Below are 23,630 nucleotides of genomic sequence, written 5' to 3' on the forward strand. Positions count from 1 at the left end.
TGGTTGCCCTTTTTCTGAACTATTTCGTCCCATCTCTTCCTCTTTTATGTAGCCTGATGGAATCATTGCTGCTAGACAGCATCCTGTCCCTCTGCTATAGCTTAGTGGAATATTGTTCAATTGTTTGCTAATTTTACATTAAACATAACTATCTCATTTAATACTAATCTTATACAGTATTTCCCGATTTCTCTTTTTAATTCCATCTGGATTTTATCAGACCTTTAAAATGATGAATGCCAGTAGCCAAAAGTTTTTTCTTTATCTTCTCTAATACCCTCTAATAATATACATCTGGTCCTAGAGATTTGTTACTTTTAAGTCTCACTAGATTGTTTTCTTTCTGCTTCACTGGTCCTTGAAATCCACAGGAATACTGGTTAAAACACTGGCATGCTTTTGAATAAAAGGTATTTGGAATGCATTCCAGTTAGATTTTTAGCTTTCTGGGTTTCCTGATGTTTTTTCTTCTCTTCTTACTGCAAGAATAGTTTTTGTGGCTTGGGTTCCCTTGTAATTCTCCATTAGGAACTGGTAAAATAGCAAACATGAGGAGCCAGATATGGACTTAATACCATTTTCCAGCTAAGAATCACAACAAATTACCGTAAGACACCCCCATGTATAAGACACCCCCTATTTTTGGAGACTCCGATTTAAGAAAATGGGGGGAGATCTATCTGTGTATAAGACGCCCCCAAATTTTGTACATTATTTTTTAGGGGAAAATACCTTATACACGGAAAAATACGGCAATTACTGTTGAGCCATATGGTTTTAATTCTCTCTGTGTGTGCTACTTGTGCACTTCTCTGTAGATTCAAGCTACTCAACTTTTCTTGTGGTCTATATTATTAATGAGTGTTGTTTAAACTCCACAAAGATCTATACCAGGTGAGCTGAAGAAATTAAAACAATAATTCATGAGGTGTAGGAGTTCCCAGAAAGATTTCCCAAGGTCTTGCTTTCAAGCTTCCCCATTGTGCCTTTGCCAGTCTATTTTGATTTTTTAAAAACTACTAGATCACATAAGAATATAAGAGAGCCCTGCTGGATCAGGCCAAAGGCTCATCTAGTCGAGCATCATGATGTCACAATGGCCAACCAGATTGCCTACGGGGAGCCAGCAAGCAAGACCTGAGCCCAACAGCATTCTGGGACGGGTGGTGGTGCCGCAGTAAAGCGTGTCCAGGCTGATCAGATGTGTCAGGTATACATGCGAAGTATTGGTGTGTATGAATGAAAAAAGATTGTAGGTCTTTCGTATTCTGGAGACTGTAACATATAGCATATGAGACAGTTGCACACGACCCAGGAACGTTTTATTCCCAATTGTATTGTCTTCCTTTAAAAATAAATAAAATAAAATACATAGAGCTCTTTTTAAAGGATTCCCATTCCGTTCCCTCGGAATTGTTCCAAACAATAGTAGTAACATTGCTTTGTAATAGAATCAATGAGTGTATTGTAGTTGACCTTCCAGTAAATGGAAAAGCCATTGATTGTTTATACAGTCTTGCCCTTCTTCCCCTCCCCCACTCCATTAATCATTGTGACATGGCTGTTTTTCTTAGGTAACTTTTTTGTGCCATACAGCTAAGATATGTGGAGTATTAGTTCTTCATTCCAAGTTTGAATTTTGTAAGTACTTGTGTGAAGGCTTCTGCTAGAGCAGCTTTGAATTCGCCCTCCAATAAGTAATTTAAAAGAGTGGTGTTTTATACACCAGGTGCTCATAGAATACATTTTTGGCATCTATATGCATATTTCTATGTGAAAGAAATTCAGGGTACATGTAATTACTAGGAAAGCCTGTGAGACTCTGAAGCATTAGTCAAAAAAAAAAAAAAGGTTTCTCATTGCCTATGGCAATAGGCTAACAGCACCCTGTGGGAGTATGTTTTTAAGGCAACAGAGTAAAAATGTTCAGAAGCATGGCTTATGATCGTAATGTTCCAAAGATACTCAGCTAAGGAACATTGCTCTTAAAGAAACATATCAGTTGTCATCATTTAGGGTATAATCCTTTAAATGCATACTAATTTCAGATTAGCTTTGAATCCTATACTCTTCTCAAAATGACTGGTATTAGAATCTGTACAGGCTATTGCTAAAAATAAATCTGAATTCGTTAGAAAGTGATTGTTGAACTTACCCTATTAAGTTACTGTGCTTTTATCCATTAGTTAAATGTAGTGAAATATGAGGGGAAGGCAGGATTCCACTATAAAAAACTATTCTGAGGTATGTAACTAATCTCCCAGTGAGGACCACAACAAAACACCCATTATCATCCCAATTCAACAAATTCTAAAAATTAGTACAAAATTTGTCCTAACCAGAGGATTGACTTTTTAATCTGACTGGATGTACCTTAAATTAACCAAATCATATAAAAACATGGCGCGTATGGGGTGTTAAGGGAAGATTGAGTGGAAGAAACCAATGGTGGGGCCAACAGTCAAGGAGGGGGTTTCTGCACATGCTGTAGGAGGGAAGTGAGTGGCAAATGGGGCTCATCAACCTGGGAAGGTAGCCCATCTAGGAAAGGAAATCTCTGATCCTAAACCTCCACTGCCTTGTGGGTATCTTAGGGAGAAGGGAAGGCTAAGGAGTAAACCATATAGAAATCCAGAATGGACTTCCTAAGGCAGTTGGATTCCACCTTGTACACGTCCTTTCAGCAATTCCTGCAGCCAAGCTGGTGCCAAGCGTCTTGTTCTGCTTTCCTTTGGACCACATCAGTGAGACTGAGAAGGGGATATTGTCATCTGGGCAATCCAGGACCTCCATACACACTGCCCAGACTTGTGCCCCGGGGAGGTAACTTCGGTGCAGCTAACACAGCGGTTCCACTTCACCCCTGGAGGTGTACTCCATTGTCTATCGAGATGGATGCCAACAGCAATAAAAACCTAAAAACCACATGGATTCTTTTAGCCGAACATGTAGTATAATGGAAACCTTTGACCAGACAGCATTGTCAGTTGTCATATGCATAACCTGCATATCATTTCTTTGCGAAACATTTCTCTTAACTTATTAGAGTTTGAGGGTGGCAGCTGCACCCTTTCAGTATCAGTACAAGACTGGGATTCAAGTATTGCACATTTTTCTGCTAAACGAAACAAATTCCACAAGGCTTCCACACATTCTCTCTTAAATTACAACTGCAAGCTGTGTTTCAGTTGGTTTCCCATGTGTATATATCTTCATAAAACAGTGATGAGCAACACCATGTTTGCCTTTCCTCTACAAGTGAAAGAGATGGCGATGGTTCCTCCCATTATGCTTGTTTAGAATTCTTCTATTTCTACGCCTGGAGTCAATAAATAATAGCGCAGATTTGTTCTCTAATGCCTCCTGAAGTGTACCTACAGTATCTGAACCTTTCTACGCAGCTTCCATTAAAATATCCAGCCGTGTTTGCATATTAGATAATCGGAGGATGGTCATGGGAAAATTTATCTCCAGTACATGATCTCAAGTGCTCAAAATCTGATGATAAAGGAAATAATTGAAAGTAAGCACTGGCAGGACCGTTGAAATGCATTTTGACAAGAAAATGTAGTTTGGTTCATAAAAGGTTGCGGTGACAATAGGTTATAGTGACAGCTTTTCAACAACTGTGTAAGCCTCCACCAGATGGAAGGAAATTTGGCTTAATGAATTATAGGCCGTCTGGGTAACACAAGCCTCTCTATAAAAGCAGATCAGAAGGAAGAATAAAGTTACTCATACTGGCATGTGTTAAATAGAATCATTGTTACAAATATGAAGTGGGGGGAATGAGCTAGAGAAAATGTTAAAGGATTAGAAACTCTGCGCTAATGTTGAAGACCTTTGGGCCCACAGCAGGACATGCCTCAATCATTGTTCCTTTTATCGTCTGATAATGTATGTTGTTTGCAGCGGACAACTGGGGTCTGAATGCCTTTCTGTGTCAAGATGACAGTGTTTTGGTCAGCCTATTCCTTGGAGACCCATTTATTGCAAACTGGACTGTGAATCAAGAAAATCACGGATTTCCCTCTCTCTGAGTGTCTCAGAATAATTGCTCATGAACACTGAAACATCTCTTAAATACCTTTTTGGAAGAATAAGCACTTATATAGCAGAGACATTTTAAGGTATATTTTGGATGCTGCTGCCTCCAATGCAATGTTTCCCTTTAAAAAACAACAAAATGTTGTCATGACTTCACCATGGAAAATTAGGAACTTGGTACAATTTGGTCCCAATTTAAGAGGAGTAAAATTTGGAGCCTGAATTAAGACAGAACATATGATTCACTAACTGTGTCTAATATACATTATTTTGTTGTTGTTGTTTGTCGTTTAGTCGTGTCCGACTCTTCGTGACCTCATGGACCAGAGCACGCCAGGCACTCCTGTCTTCATATATTATTTTAGGATACAGTAAAAGTCACAGTCATTTTCTTGCATACTCCTCTGTGACCCAAAAGATACAATCCAGAAACTTTCTGCATTTCAGAGGTAGTCTCCATTTTTGGCTGGTGCCAGTTTGGAATCTTCCCCAAACCACAACTAGAAGCAAATGTTAAGAGCCGAGAGGAATTGGTATCAACTAAATTGTCTTGCAGTTGATGAAAATGCTCTATAAACAATGGTAATACAATGAACTTTAGTTTTTTATAAAGCAGTGTTGTAAACATCTGACTTCCTCTGGAATCTTTATTTTGGCTTAATTTATTTGTATTTACATCTCTTTTAAAGGCTTTTAGAACCCCACTGCTGATATCCCAGTGATCTCTCATAGGACTGATGACAAGTCTTAAGACATGGAGGGCAATGACAACAAAAAAGTTTAAACATTTCCTAAATTATTTGCTAGGTTGAGGCCCGAGCATTAGTCTTTTCTACAGTTGAGTCAGTTGGGAGTTCTGAAAGAAACCTCTGGAGGCTTCTTTTATACACAGCTTGGATGTCTCTTAAAAGCACATTCAGGAATGAGTCCAGCTGACCTTTGCCCAATCTGACATTGAATACTACGATGGCAGTTCACGATTAATTGCCTCTGAAAACAATCCTGATGAGCCAAGTCAACCAAAGGCAATACAGTCTTAATTGTGATTATTCTGGCTGACCGAGAAACTACTGGACTAGGGGAATCAAATATATGGGTGCACATGTTCATCCAACCACTCCATTACCCTTGCTACTCGGTCTCTTAGTGCCACTTTTAGTTTATCATGTGGTGAATGTTACAGATTGTGGCAGATCTGTATGAAGCTGTGGAGAATGACGGTGTTTCCTTTCTGACCTTCAAGAAGTTCAAAGGCCTTTACGAATGTGGCCTGTACAAATAAGCAAAATCTTTCAGTTAGAATTGGCGCCCAGTAATTTGTAGGGCAGATATGGGTAACTATTGATCTCCCAGATGCTGCCGAACTACAAATCCCATCAACCCTGTCCATTAGCTGTGCTTGCTGGGGCTGATGGGAATTGTGGTTCGAAGGTTCCCCACAGCTGCTGTAATGAAATTAAACGATTCTAAAAGTAAAACGTTCTTATTTTTGGCTGTGTAAACGCTTGTCTTCTTGTCAGCTTCCCCATGACCTGCATCATGCAACTGTGAGCTCGTTTTTAGATATGTTCACAGTATCTCAGCACGTTACTGTTATTAATTATATACTTGAACCACCTGCCACGGAGTGAGGTAGGCTAAATGAAAAATGGATGGATGGTTGGCAATCCACATGGGGGGGGGGATATTCCAAGGAGCAGTGAAATTGTAGATCAGTTTATAGAACTTGCTGTGTAAGCTAATATACTGTAGAGCAACCACAACCACAATTAATATAGGACTGTGGGTATGCTTTTGAGGACAGGAAGCAAAATTGTGCTGCTTCTCTTCATCACCTTGATTGTGTCAATAAATGGAATTATGTGAAGGATTAATTCTTTCACGAGGGTGGCATGGGGATTCTAATCCAAGCGAATGATTTCTTAGGACAAAGCCTGGGGTGGTGTTCTAGATTGATTAGTTTGGGATAAAAGAGTGCACCTTGTGTAAGTTTGGTTTGGCTTTTTTTTTTTAACCCTTCTAAGGTTTAGTTAAATATCGGTTTGTTTCATAGTCTAATTTGTTTTTTCTCAAGCTGAATCTGAAAGGCAGTCTCTTGCAGCCTTGCAAGTCAGGCAGAGGGTTGACTCTCCCCCTCCCCCCAAATTAATGGATGTTTGTCACAAATCAGGTGTTGCTGTTTAAATGCATTACTGTTGGACAGCTCACCCACATTCCCAATTCATGTATTCAGACAATTTCATTGCGCTTTATAAATAATGGATTTGAATTTTAAGTGCATGCCGCTGTGCCCAGAAATGTCTTGTAAAAAAAAATTATGTGGGGCTGCTAGCTCCAAGAAAGACATCTGTTTTGGATCATCCAGGCATTAGTTTAAGCATTAGAATTGAGCATGCAACCTTTTCCCCTCCCCTTTGAGGACTTAAAAATGTTCACTCTAACCATTGGATCTTTTGGAACATCTTTTAAAAAAAGAAGAAGTTGCGTGTTTCATGAATAGTGCCGTTTGTAGTATCAAAGAAGCATTTCACAGCAACTGCTTCTCCCTTGCATTTTTGTTTTACAGCTTGACAGGTTTCGCTGAAACTGTTTTTACTAGGGTGGCTTGACCTCTGAACAGAAGCACTCTCGTCTGCTTCCGTTCAAAGCAGAGCACAGAGGTGGTGGCATCCTGCACTATCCTGTACAAAAGAGGACTGGTAGGAAGCACCGCTGGCTCCGTGGTGTCGTTGTCAGGCTTTTCCTTGCTGCTAGGCATTTATGTCTCTACAAAGGGGTATTGTGCACCACTGAATGACAAGCAGTTCTATATTAAGGAAGGCATGGAAATACGGCTCATTTGGAAGCCATGGGGGCTGACATAAATGCACAATAAATGGCAACATTTCAACAAAAGATAGCTTTTTCGAGTCGATAATCTGATCAGTAAATATTTACTTCATAAGAAAAGCTCTTAAGATATTTGAAACCGGAGTTCAGTTGGCCACATTATGTTGACCACCCAGTGCTCTTGGAAACCTTGCAAATTACTGCAGGAAAGGTACACTGAGCAATATCACGGGAGGGGTGTTTCTAGGACTAAGGTGAAACTTAAGCTTCCTTTTTATTTTTGCTATTGGATACTGTGTATTGTTTAATTTTTATTGTTATATTTATAGCATTGAAACATACATTTTTGCATGTTATTATATTTACTATTGTTTTGCTATGTTAATATGAAATTATTGTTTTGCTACGTTACGGATTAAATTATTGTTTTGCTATGTTATGTTGCTGTCTGGGAGAAAAGGAATGACAAACCAAATCTGGGAGAAAAGGAATGACAAACCTAGACAGCATCTTAAAAAGCAGAGACATCACCTTGCCAACAAAGGTCCGTATAGTTAAAGCTATTGTGGTTTTCCCAGTAGTGATGTATGGAAGTGAGAGCTGGACCATAAAGAAGGCTGATCGCCGAAGAATTGATGCTTTTGAATTATGGTGCTGGAGGAGACTCTTGAGAGTCCAATGGACTGCAAGAAGATCAAACGTATCCATTCTTAAGGAAATCAGCCCTGAGTGCTCACTGGAAGGACAGATCGTGACGCTGAGGCTTCAATACTTTGGCCACCTCATGAGAAGAGAAGACTCCCTGGAAAAGACCCTGATGTTGGGAAAGATGGAGGGCACAAGGAGAAGGGGACGACAGAGGACGAGATGGTTGGATAGTGTTCTTGAAGCTGCCAGCATGAATTTGACTAAACTGCGGGAGGCAGTGGAAGACAGGAGTGCCTGGCGTGCTCTGGTCCATGGGGTCACGAAGAGTCGACATGACTAAACGACTAAACAACAACAACAGTGTTACGGAATTGTTACTATGTTATTTTTTTGCCATATATTTTTAGGAAATTGTTTTAGTAGTGTTCGTTTGAAATGTGTTTCTGTTTTCTTCATTGTAAGATGCTTTGAGCATGATTTTGTGCATATGTGTGTGTGTGTATGTGTTTCTTTGTGAAAAAGAGGCATACAAATAAATGGAACGAAGGAAGGATTGGTTCACCCCATTCAGCATTTGCGGAAGTTCTCCATCATATCCATTGCGGAGAAGTAAAACTGAATGTCAGCATTAGAGAGCTAGGAATAAGTATTTGAATACATTTGTATGAAGAAATGGCTCCCAATGCAATTGTTGCCTGATCTATTGAGTCTAGAAACGAACATATATACAGTGGTACCTCAGGTTACATACGCTTCAGGTTACATACGCTTCAGGTTACAGACTCCGCTAACCCAGAAATAATGCTTCAGGTTAAGAACTTTACTTCAGGATGAGAACAGAAATCGTGCTCCGGCGGTGCGGCAGCAGCAGGAGGCCCATTAGCTAAAGTGGTGCTTCAGGTTAAGAACAGTTTCAGGTTAAGAACGGACCTCCGGAACGAATTAAGTACTTAACCCGAGGTACCACTGTATAACACCATCTCAGGCCCAATTCAAAAGTGCTAGTTTTGACCTATAAAGCCTTAAACAGCTCAAGATCACAATACCTCAAGGATCGCCTCTTCTCATAGGAACAATCCCGGACCCTGCAATCATTATCTGAGGCCCTTTTCTGTGGTGGCTCCCTGCTTGTGGAATGTTCTCTCTGGGGAGCCTCACCTGGCACCATTGTTACATATCTTAAGATGCCGGATGAAAACATTCCTCTTCACCCAAGAAAAACTAGTGTTTTTCTTGTTATTATGTTATATATTGTTGCGCGTTTATATTGCAGACTACCTTGTGATCCTCGGATGAGGGGGGAGGGATATAGAAATTCTGTAGATAAATAAAATAAATAAATGTAGCCCTCCATATGTTGTTGGACCAATTCCCATGGGCCCCAGTCAGTGCAAAAATAAATCTTCTCTGAGCTGCTTTTTGAGCACCTGCTTGTTCTTGGAGATGATGACCCTTACATTTGGACAGTACCAAAAAATGCATTATTTGGGGGAGGTTGGCTTTCCGTGGAAAGTCATCTGTCTTGAGATTATGGCCATGTGCTGTAGCCTGAAAATTTAATTGGGAATTGCTTGTACAGAATAAGAGTGGTTCTTTATAAAGCTTTTAATTAGAAAGCTGACTTCAAATTTGTTAATTTCTGAGCAGCTTAATCTGCCCTAGAGGCAAACAAGCCCTTGATTAGTGAAATCCAGTGTTGTCTTTTGAATGGAGATAAGGAGTGCTGGGGAACCATTATCTGCTTTTCTGTCAATGGGTCTAGCATATTAGGTCTGCCAACCTGCAGGTCAGATCACTACAGCAGCTTCATTATAAACACATATTGTTCAGCAGCTGCATTGACTTCATTAACTGTTCATTTTAATGCGCAAAGAGCTGACAGACGCAGAAGCTGTTTCACCTTTTCCCTTGTCTGGTGGGAATGATTCAAAGAAATAGAAGTTCAGTGTGCCTTACTGTGACTTTATCATTAAATCCCCCTGTAGAACCTTATAAATTATAATTATAATATGATCCCCTTCTACCTCCCCCCAGCACATGCTTCCCCAATTTGTTATAGTATTGTGTGTGATGATTCAGTACACTTTCCTTCCTGAGAAAGAAGGGTTATTATTCAGATACTACAGGGGCCTTGTTGATGTATAAAGACTTAAATTCTAAAGGGGAATAATGCCACATTCCAGCTTATTATCAAGTAATATTTCAGAGACACTGCAATATCTAAAAAAACCATGCATGTTCCCCCAATTTTCATTATTATTATTATTTTGTTCCTCCCCTGCCCCAGTTACTCTCAACTTACTTTCCCCACTTTCCTTGGGAAACTGGTTTTTTAAAGTTCTCATTATTTACAGTGACCCTGGGAAGTGGCAGACTTTGTCAACACAAAGCATTTTGGTTTTTAATATCACTCTGTGTGTGATACACACACACACACACACACACACACACACATACACACACACATTTTTGAATGTTAACCATTGAAATAATAAGTAATAATTTCTGATACTGTGGAAAGCACAGCTGATTATTACCACTATAAAAAGGTAAAGGCGACTATGGGATGCGGCGCTCATCTCGCTTTTCAGGCCAAGGGAGCTGGCATTTGTCCACAGACAGCTTTCCGAGTCATGTGGCCAGCATGACTAAACCGTTTGTGGCACAACGGAACACCATGACGGAAACCAGAGCACATGGAAACGCCATTTACCTTCCTGCTGCAGCGATGGCTATTTATCTACTTGCACTGGTGTGCTTTTGAACTGCTAGGTTGACAGAAGCTGGGATAGAGTAATGGGAGCTCACCCCTTGCAGGGATTTGAACTGCCGACCTTCTGATCGGCAAGCCCAAGAGGCTCAGTGGTTTAGACTACAGCACCACCCGCTTACCATTATGACCATTGTTGACTGTAGGCATCTGTCTGTCTCGGGAGACAATGGAGGAATGCATCTTTGGGAAGTGAGGTCAAACTGTTGGAAGTTTGTGGCAGTGAAGATAGATAGAATAGAAAAATATATCTATTATTCATAATATAGATGAAAATAATTTCATAGATAAAAATATTAGGAAACCGTTGATAACAAAGGAAAACTAGAGAAGCATTTTGTTCTAAAACCTTCTCATTAAGAACTATTATCACTTTTAGAATACATCTGAAGGCAGCCCTGTATTGGAAGTTTTTAATGTTTGATGTTTTATGGTGTTCTTATATTTTGCTGGAAGCCACCTAGAGTGGCTGGGGCAAACCAGTCAGATGGGCGGCATATAAATGATAGTAGTAGTTGTAGTGGTAGCTTTTCACTGGCTTAGTATACTAACAGCAACTGCATTCTGTAAAAAAAGAGCAACTATCACAAAGCCACTACTGAAATTCTATCAAAGAAACCAAAATACTAAAAACTTGCACAGATCATAAGATTTAAATTTAGAACCTCTACCAACACAACCTTTTTTATTACACAAGCCTCAAAACTGACAGCATTAACAGAGTTATAGTTCTAGTCGTGTTAAACCTGCATATCTTGTGATCACAGGCTGTGTCCCAAAGAAAAAGAACATCAGAGCAAAACACAAACTTGGAAAAAAAATTATTTAAAATACATTAGGAGAAAACCAGTGAATGCACAGATCCATAGTTTGGGGATCTTCTTGGATTACCTGTGGAAGACAAGATTACACAAGCCTTCCTTGCTCAGCTCCCTTGCCCAGTTTAGTACAGTATAGGCTTGATGAAGATACTTTAAAATACTGCTGCTCGCTTTTAGCTTTTTGGTTTTGGTTTTTGATATAATGCTAGTTATTTTTGCATCCGTGAGAAGACTTTGTTCAGAAAGGCAGACTAAGGTACCCCTGCCCATACGGGCCAGTCATGTCCGACTCTAGGGTTGTGTGCCCATCTCACTTAAGAGGCCGGGGGCCAGCGCTGTCCGGAGACACTTCCGGTTCACGTGGCCAGCATGACGAAGCTGCTCTGGCGAGCCAGCACCAGTGCAGCACACGGAAACGCCGTTTACCTTCCCGCTATAAAGCGGTACCTATTTATCTACTTGCACTTAGGGTTGCTTTCGAACTGCTAGGTGGGCAGGAGCTGGGACCGAATGACGGGAGCTCACCCCGCCGCAGGGATTCGAACCGCCGACCATGCGATCGGCAAGCCCTAGGCACTGAGGTTTTACCCACAGCGCCACCCGCGTCCCAGGCAGACTACACATGTGTAAAATAAATGAAGAAAAATGGTCAATTAAGCAGACTTGTGCCTGCATAGTGCTGAGTTTTTTTAACCCCCCATGCTACCATCTCACACTATTCTCCAGTAAGGGCATCAGTTTCCTGCCCCTTGATATCCCTCTCAGCCATGGCACCAGTTTCTGAACCTCTAGCTACACAAGCTGCCACTGAGACTCATTATACCTGAACGCGTAATATCTATCCGTTCTCTTCTTCAGGAATGATGGCAATTGCAATTTCCATCCCTGTGTTGAGCTGCATTCTCCTTTTAAACAGGTCAAGTGTTTCAATTACCTCAGACCTTCTCCGTTAATTATTTGCTTTGCTTCCCAAGTTCATATCACTGACAGAATTAGAACGACAGGATTACTTACAGGAGCAGTAAAAATAATGATGATGGCTCCAAGTACTAATATTGATTTTCAACACCTTGGCTAGCTTGTTACATTCATTCACATTTTTAACTTTTCATTGCTGCTCAAACATTTTTCTCCTGGCCCATGCATTTACCTTCTTTTATCAAAGGTTAAGAAGTTTTCAAGATGCAAGCATCAAATCTGTCTGTTCTTTCAAAGTCAAGCAATATAATTTTCCCCTTTAAAAACAACCACCATAGTGTGTGGGCCATTATGGACACCTGCTTTTTCTTCCTTTTACCCAATTTGGTCTTAAAACATTTACACTTCTCTGTTTGTGTTCATGGTTTCTGATTTCATAGAATCATAGAATTGTAGAGTTGGAAGGGACCCAGAGGGTCATCTAGTCCAACCCCCTGCAAGGCAGGAATCTCAGCTAAAGCATCCATGACAGATGGCCATCCAACATCTGCTTAAAAACCTCCACCACTTCCTGAGGGAGTCCATTCCACTATCGAACAGCTCTTACTGTCAGAAAGTTCAACCTGATGGAAGTTGAAGATACAGAACTGGGTGTGGACCAGTGATTAGGGAATATTGTCTCAATGTGTGTTTACATCGGAGAGACTCTTATATGCACATAGAGGGGAAGATTTACCCTTTAATATGAAGGCATGGTTGCTGAAATTGTTGGAGGCAAAGTTGATACGTTTAATTGGAGAAAAGCTATTGCTGACATTTATCAGTATTATTCATTGAGAACCCCTTTTGGACTTTTTGTGTGAAAGGGAAGCTGAACATGCAATATTTGGGTTGGAAGATTGGAAAAATACCGGTTTATAGAAAGTGGATGCTGTCGTGGAGTGAATGTTTTGAATATTATTTTTTTATGTAACAGACAGAATCCGATCCCCTTTTCTTTTTTTATCTTGTATCAAAAAAGCTTTAATAAAAATATATATATGACAAATGAAAGTTCTTCCTGATGTTTAGTCAGAATCTCCTTTCTTGCAACTTGAATCTCTTGGTTTGGGTCCCAGTCTCTGGAGCAGGAAAAAACAAGCTTGCTCCATCTTCCATGTGACAACCCTTAAAGTATTTGAAGACGGCTATCATCTCTCCTCTCAGTCTCCTATTTTCCATGCTAAATATACCCAACTCCCTCAACTGTTCCTCATAAAGCTTGGTTTCCAGACCCTTGATCATCTTGGTTGCCCTCCTCTGTACATGTTCCAGCTTGTCAGTATCCTTCTTAAATTGTCCTGAAGCACCCACTAATTAGCTACATGGAATGACCTCAGGTTGAGTGAGTTGGTGGAAAATCCCCCCCCCCAAAAAAAACTATGTGTAATTTTATAAGCCTTGATAATGCAGTCCCCCAGTACTCATCTCCACTGCCCCCCAAAAGAACTCCAGTCATTGTAATAGTTCCTTGTGTGGGATGTGTTCCTGCGTCAGAGCCAGGAAAGGGATACAGCAGGCTTGCAGAGAAAGGCCATTTGGAACAGGTGGGACCCATACCTTTGTCTAAAAATGAATTTCCCTGCCCCTCCCAACTTGAGTTATCCAATTGAACTTCCAAACTCTGATGCTCTTCACTGGAAGTGAGGTGGAAGGTTCAGTATTTTACAGAACGTCAAAGTTTGTAAATTCAAGTGGAATACTCAAGGTGCTGATCAGAAGGTCAGCGGTTCTAATCCATGCAACAGGGTGAGCTCCTGTTGCTCTGCCCCATCTTCTGCCAACCTAACAGTTCAAAAACACACCAGTGCAAGTAGATAACTAGGTACCACTGCGACGGGAAGGTAAACTGTATTTCCATGCACTCTGGCTTCCGTCATGGTGTTCCGTTGCACCAGAAACAGTTTAGTCATGCTGGCCACATGACCCGGTAAGCTGTCTGTGGACAAACACTGGCTCCATTGGCCCGAAGCAAGATGAGCACCTCAACCCCATAGTCGCCATTGACTGGACTTAACCGTCCAAAGGTTCTTTACCTTTTACCTTTACTCAAGGTGGGGGGCATTCGGTTTCAGATTGAGGAATGAGGTGCTCGTGGAGGGCCAGGGACGACTGGAATTGTGCATGGTATTCTAAGCGTGACTGCTCCATAAGTTACGCATTACAAGTTTCATTCCTGGATTCAGACAAAACTTTCTCTAAAGGAATGCTCGTAGACTGTGTAGCTGCCTATGCTTTTTTTCTTTTCTGAACACCCTTGGTGTATTTCATACCCCATTTCATGTGGTTAATGCTCTCATAAACATTCTGTAATTAATGTTGTTTCTGTTGCCTCAGGTAGAAGTTTCTTGCCATTCCTTAGTGAAGCGTTTTGTCAAGTTGGGTGTCCAAGGGAAATATTCTGTTTTAAGCTTAATGTGTACATTTTTTTTATTGAAGTGTTTTAGACTGTCCTTTGCCAAGGTTAGGATGCACGATGGTAATAGCTGCATAAATTTAAAACTGCTCCTTTAAATTTACATCTATGCTTCTAAATGCTAACAGGGATTTTTTAAAAAAGAAGTATGAGTGTGGTGAAACAGTAGTGTGTGGGTGATAGGAAAGATTATTGTCTAAAAATATAAACTTGCAGCCAAGCCACTGAACACACAAGGATAACTTCCTTGTATTTTGGCAGAAAATCAATGTATAGCACCAAGGCAGTATATTGACAACTTGATTATAAAGGACACTGAATATGCTTAACCCTGAAGCACTACTGTGGGATAGAACAAGATATTTATTCAGCCTCAACAAGTCTAGAATCTATTAAATCTCCTCTTACTTGTTTCTAAGGTAGCTGATGAAAGTAGTTTGTTGTGCTCCTTTTCCTAACCCCACCCCATAATTAATATATAGGGCTCTTTAATTCCAGCCTCCATAGACACTAACCCATTCACAGCCAGCTGTTTAAAATAGCTGTTCAGTTTACCTCAGGTTGCTGAATATTTTTTATGCTTATACTGAAAAATTGTATTAAAAAAAACTTATTTGGCAGCTTGCTTGGTTGTTGCTAGTCAACGGGGAACAACCCAAGTTGTCTTGCAGGATAGATGGTGTTAATCATTATGGAATATACCAATTATGTGGTAAGGGAAGGATCACACACCAACTAGAATCCATATAAGGACAAGAATCTCCACACTCTTTTTTATATGGTTTGGCATCCTTTTATTATTTTCATGGTGTTTAGTACATTTTACAGACAACCAACAATACAAGCTTGGCAAATCTGCAAATATTATTAAATGTTTAAGCATTAAGTCTTTAATTTATTCTATTTGGAGCTGATAAAATTTTATTATTAAGCCTGACCCCCTCCTTTGGCAATCCTCACAGAACTTTAGCCCAATGGTTGCCATTAATCTGATTTGAACTGATTTTATAATGAAATGATTTTAGAATGTTGTATCATTTTACTGTTGTTAGCCGCTCTGAGCCCGGCTTCGGCTGGGGAGGGTGGGATATAAATAAAATTTTATTATTTATTTTTATTATTATTATTATATCCATCATTCTCTCAAGAAGTATTCATGTATTTTGTTTTATTTCTTTGTGAAACATACATGCCTATGACAATGTTCTGTTCTTTTTTGTTGTTGTTTTGCATGCGTATCTGTCTTGTTCCTGTTGCTTTGACATGCTTTGAGCGCCATGTTTTTTCATTAGATGATATGTTCTGAAAAACCAGTAAGAATACAGGGACAATACCTGCATCCGCTGCATTTCTGAAATTAAGGTAGTAATGCTATATGTGTTTGTCTGGGAATATGTTCCATTGAACCCAGTTTGTGAGCTTTTTGGTGAGAAGTTGGCTGAAATTTCCTCTCTTTTTTTACATAGCAAACGTAAGTGTCAGATATTGGCCATCTAAAGGCATAGGGGACTGTAGATAGGATGCAAGCATTTATATTGTTGGTGAACAGATTTGCTCTTGCCAGTGCAAATGCCATTTAAAAAGAAAACAGAAGTCATATGAAATATTAATAGGGCAATTTCTTTTCAGGGTTCTGTTTTTTCCACACACCTCAGTTGTTTTTATACCAGTTGGTTTGCAAACGCTGGTTGCTGGAAGAATAACTTCTTGTGATGCAATGGATACAGTGTCAGGGTTGTATGTGGAAAATACTGTACAGGTTAAAATACAGTGGTACCTCAGGTTAAGTATTTAATTCGTTCCGGAGGTCCGTTCTTAACCTGAAACTGTTCTTAACCTGAAGCACCACTTTAGCTAATGGGGCCTCCTGCTGCTGCCGCGCCACCGGAGCCCAATTTCTGTTCTTATCCTGAAGCAAAGTTCTTAACCTGAAGCACTATTTCTGGGTTAGCGGAGTGTGTAACCTGAAGCGTATGTAACTGAAGTGTATGTAACCTGAGGTACCACTGTACCGGCTTTGCTAGAAAGTTAGCTCTTAACTAGATTACTTTGACTATCTCACTTTTGTCCCGATTGATTCCCAAAGGGACTGGAAACAGGGAAAGGGTGGGTGAGGCTGTGGCTGCTGTTTTCTATCAGTTCATTTATGAAAATTAAATGTGGCTTGTTGTGTGGCATTTTTTTAAACTTATGGCTATGGTTTGGAAATCAGTAAAAAAAAAAAAAAGTAGGGGAAATGTCTGAGAAGAAAGAATGTTCCAAAACGAGACAACCACGCTAGTGGCTCGCTCAGTTAAGGAGAGGCCTTTCCTTGACTCCATTCAGGTTCAACTTTGCCTATTTGCCATGGTAGACACAGCTCCTCTGTCACTCCTTATCCTTCCACACTCTGCAGGGAACCAGTGCAGGTTTAGGAGTCAGATGTGCCTCTTCAGAGACTTACAAGACAGTTGACATTAAGTAGTTGTTCAAACCCTAGTCTGTTCATAAATACCAAAGCGCTTGCCTCACTCACTTCATGAGCAATGGAGATTTTTCTTAAATTTTAATTTGGCGTCCTGGTGTATAGCAAGCTACTTGTGTTCCATGAGTGTGTGGTTGTGATGAAAGCCATTCCTTTAGGGTTTCTGCCACTTCCTCCCCTTTTCCCAAACTGGGGCAGGCAGGAAGTCTAGAGTTTAAGCCAATTATCTACCTCAAAGAGGTAATGACCAACTAGAAACCACCTTCATCCCTGCAAGCAAGGGCAACTTGCTTTACTCGTATCTCCTCTTAAACAAAAGTAGGAAGTGCAACCCTGAGTGGCAGGGAGGAGAGGCTCTTGGGCTTGTGGCAAACTCTTTTGAAGAGCTGGTTACCCTCCAAAATCTAATGGAGCATTTTTTATTTCTAGGTGCCTGAGTTTAGGGAAGGGGGTTGGAACAGCTGACCTTCCAGCTGTTAAGATTCTGTAGTTATCTGTTGATTTCCCACCAATTATCAGACACACTTCAGATTCTTCTCTCTCTGCACCTCAGTTCAAACAAAGGTAGTTTTATCAATAGCAGTACCAGCATTCCCATCTTTTAAATCAATAAATACAGGAGCAAAGTGTTCGGAGCTTGGAAATTGCTTGAGCGTGAGTCTTTGCACTATTTTGACCTTGCAAATAAAATATAGGTTAGCAGCAATCCCTCAAGAGAGTACCCATGAGTACCCATGCTATGGTTTTTCACATTGCTGATGTAAAAACATTGACACCAATAAGAACCAGTTGCACATGCAATTAATAGGATCACAGTTAGGTTTATTGGGTTTAGATTTATTAATATATATTCCCACTAAAAAAAGTCCCAAAGCAATTAACAGCAGTTGTGTTTTTTAAGAATACTGTACAGTGATCAAATCACACAAACACTTTCAATATAGATTTAACAATGCAATATTTGCTTTAAAATATTTATATACCACTTAATATTCTAGAAATCTCTGAGTGGGATGCAGTCTAAAAAAAATTATATAGTTGAAAGAAAAACACAACCTACAAGCAGCAATATAAAAGCATATAAAGGTGAATAAAAGACGAATTCAAGATACCCAAACATGTAAAACAGGTTTAATTTGATGGGTCAGGGAAACCCTGTACCATTTCCTGCTTGCCTCAATTTCCATTGCAACTTCTGAAGCGGGTTTCTGTCTACTTATCCTGTCTTTCTGTTGCAGTAGTTTCTTCCTCATGACTACAGCCAGTACCTGTGTCTACTCCTTGGTGAACCTTCTTCCTTGACTATATTAGATCCATTAAATGCCTTAAGTTTTAAGATGTACATACAAATCACATGGAAATAATTTTATTTATGGTCTGAACTGTTTTGCTCTTTAAAAGTATGCAGAACGTTTTTGAACAATAGAGGTGTTCTGGTAAGGGTTATTATCTCTACATATTCTGTGTTGCATAATCCCAAGGCAAATTCTCTTGTTAGCTTTTTCCAACAACAGCATAGGAGCTAATGCCTAGAGGGCAAGGTCACTTTGCCACCCCCAATAAAACATTTGAGGGGGGCAGCCCCCCAGTTGATGGGCATTGTCATTCAGAATGTGCATATGCACCTCACTTCGCGAGGTGGGGCTTACCTGGGGCCTCCAAATATTTTGTTCATATTGGCACCCCTGGCAGGAGGTGAGCTGAGAAGATGCTGTCTGTTTACACATGTAGACAGTAAGCACTTGAGAAGTGCATTCTCGTCACAAATAGCATGGACAGGGGTGACATGAGAATGACATTGTTGTATAGCAACCTGAAATGATGCCACATCCAGCACTTTAATGCACATTTTCATGCCATGTATATGTACCTATTGGACACCGGTGGCGCTGTGGGTTAAACCACAAAGCCTAGGACTTGCTGATCAGAAGGTCGGCGGTTCGAATCCCCACGACAGAGTGAGCTCTCGTTGCTCGGTCCCAGCTCCTGCCAACCTAGCAGTTCGAAAGCGCAAAAGTGCAAGTAGATAAATAGGTACTGCTCCAGAGGGAAGGTAAACGGCGTTTCCGTGCGCTGCTCTGGTTTGCCAGAAGCAGCTTAGTCATGCTGGCCACATGACCCGGAAGCTGTACACTGGCTCCCTCGGCCAATAAAGCGAGATGAGTGCCGCAACCCCAGAGTTGGCCACGACTGGACCTAATGGTCAGGGGTCCCTTTACCTTTACATTTATATGCGCCTATAATGTGAAATGTGGCATGTTTGCCCTATTTCATATCCAAGATAACATAATGGGGAGCTGCAACTTCAAGTGCTTCCTATGTTACCTGATTAGAGCATCAGGCGCCATCTTTGGCAGCGTAAACTTTGGTTTTCTGCCTCCCGTGGGTGATTGGTCATCTGTTCTTTCTTTTCCGTTATTAAAAAAAAAAGATCTATAGTGCATTTATGAAAAGGGAAACCAGACCTGAAAAGGTCAGGACCTTTTTTGGGGGGAGGGGGGACCTTTGAGTTTCCCCAGTAAACTTCTAAAGCACTGAAAATGCCACAATCCATTACAGCTTGAGGATCAAATTTCACATAACAGCAATGGTTTCAAAAATGGAACCGTAATAATGCAATGTAGTGCGGAGATCACAAAAAGATGCCTATGGATCTGGCGGTGCAACATTTACAGTCTCTTTATGTTCACTAGTGCATCGTTTGTTGGCATTAAACCACTAGTTCAGGGAGTCTTCAGACACTAAGATGAATGATACTCCTTAAAAAATCAATATTCACTTTAATATAATATAATACTATAATGTAGCATTTTGATGGTATGTTTTAGAACATAATGTCATGTCTGCTTTTGAGAATAATGAAGACATCACTATTATATCGCTAAAACTTTGAGGGACATTTATATATTTACTTGCATAAGTGCACATACCCTGTTGTCTACTCCCTTGGAAGTCTAACCTGATTGATCACCAACATTTCCATAACAGTGCAGGACAAATTTGATTTTAAAGATTTCTTTCATTATCTTTTGTATGGCATTTGAACCTCCTTCCTTGTGTGTGTTTTGTTGTCTATGTGACTTCTAGTGAGAAGGAAGTTGTGAGTTTCATATAGATGTAGATGTACACACATTCACACACAATGCCAGATTTGTTTTGAGTTTAAGCTCTACTTGTGTCTATCAATTCAGCAGTCTGGCTGTGGGCCTCTCTTCCAGTGTGCTCACAATTTTCTTTCTTTCTTTCTTTCTTTCTTTCTTTCTTTCTTTCTTTCTTTCTTTCTTTTTTGGCAGAGAAAGACTTGTGCTTTGCCTCAGGCAGCAAAATGTCTTCAGCTGGCATGGGGTTAGGTTTTTTTGCTCAGTTGTGAACTTTCTTTTCAATATCTGTAAAATGAGGAACATTGCCAAGCTAATGCTCATAAGAGTACTAAGGGAGTTGTGTGTTAAGATCCCAAGACCTCCCCAATAAATAAACAATTGACACGGAAGTTAGTTTAAGGTTATTGGCATAATTTTGGCCACAACTTTATTGATTACAGATTGTGAGTGGTTTGCTTAGGCATTGGTTCCCAACTAGCTGCACCTGACCTCAGCAGGGCAGCACTGACGCCTGGACTCCGGCAGAGGTCAGTAAGGGAAAGCATCCTGGAGGAGCATTGGACCAGGTTCAGACTCAAGCTCACCCCAAATGCTCCCAGGGGCTCTTGTGTGGCCCTAACCCCTGGTAGGGGATCGGACAAAAGCAAGGCGACCCCCTGGATTCCTTTAACGGAATACCCTAGCATTGGAGGGGCAGGCACAGCCTATCCACATCCTCTCCACCACCATTGAACCAATGCCTAACCATCAAACCTTACAAAGTTGTGATGATTTGCTACGCAGCAGGCGAAACCCAAGTGGCACCAGCCAATCAGCCAAATGGGGAAATTCCTACCGGGCCCCTGTCCCAAGAACAGATGACCCACAACGGCATAGCAAGGCCATGATGAACCCTAAATATAGGGAGGGAGGGTGGGTTATCCGATGCACAAGGCAAAAAAGAGGAAGCTCAACGCAACGTGCAGCGGGACATATAGGTCCCTCGGTTAATGCATGAAACGATCCCATTGGTCAAATTTACCCCATCAACCGAGGGACCGCCAATCGGGTTGTTGTGGCTATCCAATCGTTCCCACCCACAACAGCAGTGAGGTCAGTCTTGATGATCACTGCAACGCGTGCTCTCTGGGAGGAGGACACAGTTTAATAAAATTGTGAAATATTTTTGCATGGTCAAAGCTTCTTTAGAAATTATTCTTTAGAAAGTATTACAATGGATAAACACTAGTCCAACTGATGAGCACCACCGTGCCTGTATGTGGCCATGTTTAATAGTCTGTTGCCCTTTTGTTTTATTTGTGTTGGGGTAGTAGTCTCTTCCCAGTATTTTATGAGGTTGAAGCAAAAATGAAGGCATTGTCCCTTCTGAAAAATGTGCCACTTTCAAGTATTAGTGGCATCCTAAGGTCTGTAACTTATTCCACAAATACATAAGGTGGTCACTCAAAAACAGTATTCAGAAAACTGAGGAAACTTTTTAATAGTGGGTTACTCCTAGCCAGGTATGTTCCTTTTGGCATCTTCTGAGACATTTTTGTGATCTACAATACTAGTATGGCTTTTCCGCAAAGGTAAGTGACGTTTGATCTACAGTGACAACCATATACTGAGAAATTTGTACTTGCTAATGTTTCAGGGAGTTGTATTTTCAAGGTCTGCTATTTTAAACAACTCATTGCTCTGTTGCCTAGATCTGCCACAGTCAGCATGGAAAGAGAGATATGAGGGCATTTAAAATGTGCTCCTTTCCTTATAGAAAGATCTTGAGAGCAAAATAGAATTGGATGCTAAGTAGGCACAACTGTCAAGGAGGGCACATGAAAACTGTCTTTATATTGGGTCTGTAAACACTCCCCGTTTAATTGGTTTATTCCAAATTTCACTCTCAGATATTTGAATACAGAGATCTAGGCTTAATAGATTGGGTTAACATAATCTAGATTTTTAAAATATATATATATGGTGGAATTCAATGGTGCACTCTCCCAGTCGTTTTTTCGTCACAAGCACTGCAGCTTACCAGATGGAACGAGGTAGTTCCAACTTTTTTATAGGTCACACAACCTTAATAAGGAGGTATTTCCTCACCTTGGCTTTGTGCATATGTAGAAGCTGCCATGGGCTTGCCGATCAGAAGGTCGGCGGTTCGAATCCCCTCAACAGGGTGAGCTCCCGTTGTTCGGTCCCACCTCCTGCCCACCTAGCAGTTCAAAAGCATGTCAAAGTGCAAGTAGATAAATAGGTACTGCTCTGGCAGGGAGGTAAACAGCATTTCCATGCGCTGCTCTGGTTTCGCCAGAAGCGGCTTAGTCATGCTGGCCACATGACCCAGAAGCTGTCTGCGGACAAACGCTGGCTCCCTCAACCTATAGAGCGGGATGAGCACGCAACCCCAGAGTCATCCGCGACTGGACTTAACGGTCAGGGGTACCTTTACCTTAACCTAGAAGCTGTGATTCCTGCTTTGGGTTCCTTCTAACTCCACAATTCTACGAGTCTATGATACCTGCTCTCCCCACCACCACGTGCTCTTCTGTAGGATTCCCTGCCCCCCAGCCAATTTCAGGAGGCAAGGGCATGGGGGAGTGCCCCATTATGCAAGCAGAGTTCTTGCACAGGGCTTCTGCTTTTAAAGCTGGTTAGATTAATCCTGCCCTTACATACCCTCCAACATTTCTCTGATGAAAATAGGGATGTCCTAAACAACAACAACAACAACAACAACAACAATAACAACAACAACAACACTGTTTATACCCCAACCATCTGACTGGGTTGCCCCAGCCATTCTGGGTGGCTTACAACATACATAAAAACATAACAAGACATTAAACATTAAAAAACCTTACCTACACAGGGCTGCCTTCTGATGGCTCGGGGGTGGGATAACTCCATACCCTCCAATGTTTATTCAATGAAAATAGGGACGGACATTCCGGAATTAAATCAGAAACTGGGACGGCTTCTGTAAATCCAGGACTGCCCCTGGAAAATAGGGTCACTTGGAGGGTCTGCCCTTAGGGTTAATGCAAGTGTTTATTTCTGCCATGCCTATGGTCTAGTAACCCAAGTGGTTGAAATAAAATGAAAAGATTTATAATTTCTGACAGATACACTCTCTATGTATATGCTAGCTTTGAAAGAGATGGATTAATTTGACTCTTGCTTGTGTTTTGAAGCTTCGCGTATCTACATAGAGAAACACTAGATAGCAGCGTGGAAAAGAACTTAGCAGAGGCAACTATACTTCATCAGAAGAATAGCCAAGAGCTTTAAAGGAAATTAAAATGAGCCGTAACAATGGGAATTCACACAAGAGCATAAAGGATCTTTCTGAGATAAATAAAACATGCCTTATAAGGCATTGAGCAGAAAAAAAGACCGTGATAATGGGAACTGTATCTCAAGGAAAACAATTGGAAAAATAAAAATAAGACTTCAGACATCAGGCCAGAGCTTTGTGTCAGCATGCTTACCAAAAGTACTACTTCAAACACAATCTCCCCATTCTTTTGCTCTGTTCTCTTATCTCCATGCCATGAACGGCTTATATCTGCATGAAATGTATACCCAAGGG

General features: G+C 40.8%; 1 protein-coding gene and 1 long non-coding RNA gene across 3 annotated transcripts in view; both read left to right on the forward strand.

Annotated features, from left to right (window-relative positions):
* KLHL29 (kelch like family member 29) overlaps nucleotides 1-23,630 on the forward strand; it is a 408,337-nt gene that overhangs the window by 164,622 nt on the left and 220,085 nt on the right. The gene's annotated exons all lie outside the window — the stretch shown is intronic.
* LOC310759867 lies at nucleotides 602-23,501 on the forward strand. Its single transcript, XR_014546590.1, has 2 exons — nucleotides 602-1,210; nucleotides 23,233-23,501. It is a non-coding gene; the product is annotated as an uncharacterized lncRNA (long non-coding RNA).

This window comes from Podarcis filfolensis, assembly GCF_964270895.1.
Source record: "Podarcis filfolensis genome assembly, chromosome: 3".
NCBI lineage: Eukaryota > Metazoa > Chordata > Lepidosauria > Squamata > Lacertidae > Podarcis > Podarcis filfolensis.